The 6645-nt window shown below is 39.7% G+C and overlaps 1 pseudogene; it reads right to left on the bottom strand.

Moving 5' to 3' along the window:
- Positions 1 to 307: 307 nt before the first annotated feature.
- Positions 308 to 5482, bottom strand: LOC135721158 (mast cell protease 8-like; annotated as a pseudogene).
- Between the last annotated feature and the right edge of the window lie 1163 nt (positions 5483 to 6645).

The raw sequence follows: 6645 nt of genomic DNA, 5'->3' as shown, positions 1-6645 counted from the left end.
AAAGTGACAAGATACGGGAAATACGTGGTCCAATATAACCAATACTGAGACCATGCAGTTCGAACGCGAAGCATGGTACTGTCAGAACCCTGCCATGCTGAACTAGATAATACTAAATAAGAATCTACTTAATTAGTTTTTGAAACTGTCATATTTATTAAAAAAGGAACATTAAGTGTTAAGCTTAAAATAGCAAGGTAGACATTTACTTGACACTACAATCATGAAAAATTAAGGCGGAAAATATTGCACACTTTGCTAGTGAGCCACGCAAAATCCATAAGAGACACATGACATGATCGTGACACACAATTATTTAATCATTTTAATCAATAAACTTTCACTACAAGATAACAGTTGTGGCCTGCTGTAGAGATTATTTGTAATACAAATAAACAATATAGGTTGTCGCTGCAGAAAGTAATCATTTTCTCCGTCTTACGGACTGGTCATTTTCCAATCATAGACACTCTAATATCAGATATGTTAAATGCATCCAGCTTTGACTTCCATAGTTTGTGTACATTCAGCATTTCATGAATCCATGGAAGGTGGTTAGAGATTTTAGTATATGATGAAAGGTAGCTTCTAGACCTCCTGTATATGTAGTCAGACACAATGCCTTGTGGGACATTTCCACAAATGAGTGGACCGCCACCATCTCCCTGTGAGTGAAATTGTGGTTTAGTTAGACATAAATATACCATTAAAATACAATAACAATTTAATCATTAAATGTTTCTATTTATCACGTGAAAGTTGTGAAATAAATAAATACCCGTAATAGCACTGTTGTTCCATCGTCATTACATAAAGTGTGAGATGGGCCACAATTTTTAGAGTTTAAAAGAGTCACGTTTGCTTCTCTCAGGACTCTTGATGGAGTCTTCTCAATGTATTCCCCCCAACCCATGACCATGCAGTTACTTGAGATTTTCTCTCTTTTAGTTTCTGGCAGGGCAATGATATTCACAGTCTCGTTCAGAGTTGCTGGGGTTTTCAGCTAAATGAGAAGACATGTGAAATTCTTGCTAAAAAAAGATGCCTCACACGATTGTTAAAAATGTTATAAATTGCATATAAAAATACACATAAAAATTGATTAGTTGCTGCTAAAATAAATTTTGTAGACAAAGACAAACCTTTAGTAGCATGATGTCATGACCTTGCTTGTTCGCAAATCTTTCATGTGGAAAGGCATTGACCTCTATACCCTCAGGTAAATCATTTGTGTCATTAACACCCAAATACACCCTGAGATGCCTAAGGCAAACAAAGTAAACTAAATGTTAAAAGATTGCCACTATTTAAACCCTATAGAAAAAAATTAACACAATTATTTTGGTAATAATGGTAATTGCACTGTTAAAGTGCCCATATTACGACAGCTTTTCCCCAAGTTAAATAGGTGTATGAGTTCCATAAAGCATGTTTCAAAAGTTGTTTGCTCGAAATAGCTTGTAGGAAAAGATTGTTCCTACAAACTGTTCAGGGCAGTTCAGATTGTGCCGTTTTGAGTCAGTCATTATGAGCTGCTGCTCCTTTGATCACGCCCCACTACTAACATCATGTGCGCGTGCATAGTGATATCGTGAGCAGTACAGACCATACTGTGTTATTATTTTATATATTATTATTATTATAAACGGTTTATGTTGCCAACAGACAAATCAAGCAGAAAAGTTTCACTAATAAGTAACTTTACACTACAGGAGAAGAAACTCATGACACACAATGATTCCAGAGTAAATTGTGATGAAGGAGTTTCAACAATAAACGTTCCAATAACCACGCGTTAAAACTTTGTTTTTAAAAGTAGGCGGGAGTATAATCCATAATATCCAGAGCCATATCCATGGCTCTGATAATATCCAAATTGCTGTTATTTCCGTGAGACATGATAACAGCATAGAGGGTGTGACTGCTCTGTGCTCTCTAGCTACCTGGTGGGTGGAGACCTGCGAGTGGGGTGGTGGGCGGGTAAATTCAAACTGAATGTGACGAAGCAGTTTGTTACGTCACAACGGCACTGAGTTTAAACTTGTGCAATCTGAGACTCAAGGCAGAGGACATTCAGAAACCTGTATCTCACTCAAAACAGCATGGATGGATTTTTTTCCAAGTTTGTATGCGTGTGGGAGCATCAGAGACACAAATGAACACCCCAAAACCCAGAAAAAGTGGGTTTTTCATAATATGGGCACTTTAATATACAAAAAATATTTACTGGACACTTTATTATACTTGAAAAATGATGGTTGTTTCAAGGTTTGGTCAAATATGGATTTTTTCTTATTTTAAACTAACAGTTGGGTTTGTTCATTTTTTACCCAACTATGGGCCGTAGGCGGCTGCATATATGAAAAAAAACACCTAACCCTAAAAAAATTCTAACAAAAGGTTTCTCAGATGTTTTTTGTAGTATTAGGTGTCCCTAATAACATACTAAAATTTTACCAAAGTTTGACCAATAGAAAGGTCCAACATGTGGTGCTTTCGCACTTTCGGCGACCAGAGTTCGATTCCCGGCTAGTTGTCATTTGCCGATCCCTTACCCTCTCTCCTCCCTGTACTTTTCTGTCCTCTATCACTGTTTAAATAAAAGGCCAAAAAATATAACTTTAAAAAAGTTATATTTTTAAATATAACTTGAACCTTTAATCTCCCCCAAATTCATCTGACTTAATAACTGACGATTTTGCTTCTTTCTTCGTGAAGAAAACTAACACTCAGCAGTTTGTTCTCTGCGCTGCCACCTCTTGCACATGCTCAAACTTCTGATGCATGCTTGCTCCCCTCTTTCCACAATCTTTGTTAATAACCACCTGACTACTTGCCCGCTAGATCACTTACCCACCCATCTCCTTCAGGCCAAAATGTAGCAGGGCGGTGCGCTTCAAACACTGTAAACACTCCACGGCGGCCGGCCTAAACCCAAAGGGGTAGTAGAGCGGTCGGGTGGACAGTGAATACGTCTATCAAAGGTCAAAGATGTGAATAACCAGACCCCGAAGGGCCAAATCGCAACTACGCCACCCCTGACTGTCAGGGGAACAATCCCAAAGGACACAGGTTTGTTACCAGGAGGGGAGCAAGGAACGAAGGCACCAGAATAATAGGAAAATATATACACTTTTATTTATACATAAAATCTTTAGCACAGCACATATATGATCAATGGTCGCTCTTAAAATAACACAAAATTACACAAGGCACACCCACTGGAAATGGATCCCTACTCAAATTGGAATGGAGATATCCCCTCGCTGCACACACATGTACAGTTTGTAACCCAACTCCATTGGTTATCCCTGCTCTCACCCACATGACCAATTCATCTCTTTCCATTGCTAAATTCCCCACAACTTTTAAAGAGGCCCGCATAACACCACTGCTGAAGACACCCCAAATTAATCCTGCAATGTTAGAAAACTACAGACCAGTATCTCTTCTTGCCTTCATTGCCAAGACTCTTGAGCGTGTGGTTTTTGACCAGCTCTTCTCCTTCTTCACACAAAATAACCTCCTAGACAGCAACCAGTCTGGTTTCAAGAGCGGTCACTACACTGAAACTGTGCTGCATTCAGTCATGGAAGCTCTAAGGCAGACAAATAATCTGTACTGACCTTACTGGATCTATTTGCCACTGTTAACATTGTCAATCCCCACATCCTCCTGTCAACCCTCAAGGCTATGGTTGTCTCTGGCATGGCGCTACTATTGTTCAGGTCTTACCTCTCAGGGAGGTCATTTAGAGTATCCTGGAGAGGTGACGTCTCTGAACCCCAACGTTTCAATACCGGGGTACCACAAGGCTCAGTGCTTGGACCACTGCTCCTTTCTGTGACATTGACATGACATTCCTGGGCTCTATCATTCGAGAAACATGGCTTTTCCTACCTCTGCTATGCCACTCTGGATGAAGGATTATCATCTCCAGCTAAACTTCGCAAAAACTGCTTGTCATATCATCTGGCCCTAAGATTCATCACAATATTTTCATTCAACTTGGTTCTTTGACCATTACGCCTTTCAGGACAGCCAGAAACCTGGGGTTTGGTCAGTGATGGTCAGCTTAGTTTCACAGAGCATGTTACTAGCACCGCCCGCTCTTGTTGATTCATCCTCTACAACAACATTAGTAAAAATAGACCTTTTCTGTCTGAGCATGCTACAAACGTTCTAGTCCCAGGCTCTTGTCCTGTCCAGACTGGACTACTGCAATGTACTCCCAGCCAGCACAACCAAACCCACTCTGAAGTGGTACTAAACTTAAAAGCTAACCAAGCCAAAGTAAAGTGAGCTTGCACGACCTGACCTGTGGGGTCTATGCAATGGAAAGACTGCTGCTCCAGAAAGCCTCCTGCAGATGATCCACTGCAATTGCACAACTGTCTGCCGAACACAACAGTGCAGTTGCAGGGCACATGTACTACTTGTGGACCATGTCAAGTTGGGAATTGTGAGAATCACTATAATCAACCTCTATGGGAGAAAGAGTGTGACGACTAATGGTAAATCTAGTGAAGGTCACAGTGCAAAAAAGTATCGAAATAAGCCAGAATAAGAGGAAACAACTGAAGAAAATAAAAAAGATACGTATAAATAAGAAAAATATTTAAAAAGGCAAAAAAAAAAACATTCAACATTTTAAAATGCCTTCACATGGCAGCCCTCTTTGACTTATTTTACAGTACCACACAGTTCAAATTAATTAATTTTTTATTGGAATCAAAATAATGGTTATGAGCTACAGAAACCACCAACACTAGGCAAAATAATATGGGAAAGGAGAAATATGCAATTTCTTGTACTTCTTTTTCGCATAAATATGCTTGTAAGCAATTTCTTTAATATATAATTGTACTTGTAATCACTCATCTATTATTCAAATATGCTTATTAAAATATTACATGGTCAAAACATGTATCCGGCACCAGTATTCCTGGTTTAGGGGGAATACAATGGAGTAATGATAATTTTAAGGACCTGACGGCCGCCATTTTGAAAATTGAGCCTTTCTTGGAGTCAAAGTTTGGTAAACTTTTAGTATGTTTTTAAGTACATCTGATACTATTGTAAACCACCGAGAAACCTTTTGTTAGAATTTTTTTAGGGTCAAACCATATTTGCAGCTGACTATGAAATAACCCAGCATTTTTAGACTGTAAGTGTATGACTGTATTGTCAGTAGTTAATAAATGGTTATTACATGTGAATTTTATTGTACACATAATAGAAACATCATAATTTTAAGTATTGCAACTAAGCTTTTATAGTTACAGTGAATTATCAACACACATACTTTGTTGTGATGTCAAAGGTCACTATGCACATAGCATATTATTTAACTCACCTACTATTACATAGGGCAGCCGTCATCACAAAATCTTCTCTTTATTAAAAATCCACCACATTCTGAATGTGTCTCTGTGTCACTAATATAGACCATGTATGGGCGGCTGTGTGGAATGGACACCATACTGTTAGCAACCCCGACACCTAAGAGAGAAAACCTTTGCTGATGTCTTTATTTATTTTAATACTTATAAGCCTCATTTAATGTGAGACCGCTTGTATGGTTAAAAAAGATTCACTGTATTTCCTCCCATTGTAAGAACTTATTAATGTGAGCAGTTTTATGAAAATATTTAAATGGTTTTGAGAAACTGTCTGCTGTTATTGGTGTAGTCTGATATGAAGTCATTACCTGGGGTGCAGGAGTGCAGCAGTAGCAGTGTAGTTATAAACCAAAAGATGCTCATTATAGTCACTGTTCAGTCCAGCGATGTGAGAAGCACAGTGAAGTCGTCTTATGATTTAAAAACAGAGTCAAGGGACTCAGACCAGGAAGATGAAGCTAGAAATTTAACCATGCACTGACCTCAGATCAGTTTATTTAATTTAACATCTTTAAAAAGTGCTGATCTTCAGCGTTTGCTGATTTATCGAGGTAACCACACTTTTGGTGATAAGACCAAACATACATGCTTACGTCAGCAATGTCCAATCTGTCTCCTGCTGTGACGCGTCAGACAAGGTTGGATCCATTTGCAAATCTTTATTTGTATCACACAGCAGTTTAGACAAAGGCAATGCAATGTAGAGGTAAAACAGGAATGTTAACACAGATACGGTTTGGGGCAGGCAGATAGTAATCGTAATCGTTGTCACAGTCCAGTATCGGGGCAGGCGGAAAGCAATCGTAAACGTTAACACAGTCCAGTATCGGGGCAGGCAGAGAGCATTCGTAAACGAGTAAACAGTCCAAGGTCGAGGCTGGCAGCTAAACATCAATAATCCGAAAGGCAGTCCAAAAGTAATCACCAGGGAAACAAACACAGGGAAAACAGGGAAATAACGCTCAGTAGTGCTGCACGGGGCAAAACAAGACTTCGCAAAGAGCGTTTGTGTGTGTCCCAGGTATATAGGCAGGATGATGAGCGACAGGTGGTGTGTAATCAGCGGAGCGTGGGGCATAGTGGGAAATGTAGTTCCAGTTAGAAGTCGGGTGAATGTGATGTTTGAACACCGGGGACGTTTGCGCTGACATGCGTAACAGAACCCCCCCCTGCGAGCGGCTCCAGACGCGGGACAGGTTTTTCCTCGGACGGCCACGGGGGCGAAGGGCCGGCTTATCCGGGT

The sequence above is a fragment of the Paramisgurnus dabryanus genome, chromosome 24 (genome assembly GCF_030506205.2).
Source record: "Paramisgurnus dabryanus chromosome 24, PD_genome_1.1, whole genome shotgun sequence".
Taxonomy (NCBI): domain Eukaryota; kingdom Metazoa; phylum Chordata; class Actinopteri; order Cypriniformes; family Cobitidae; genus Paramisgurnus; species Paramisgurnus dabryanus.
The sequence above is the reverse complement of the archived record's forward strand: the minus strand, read 5'-3'. Positions and strand labels throughout refer to the sequence as shown.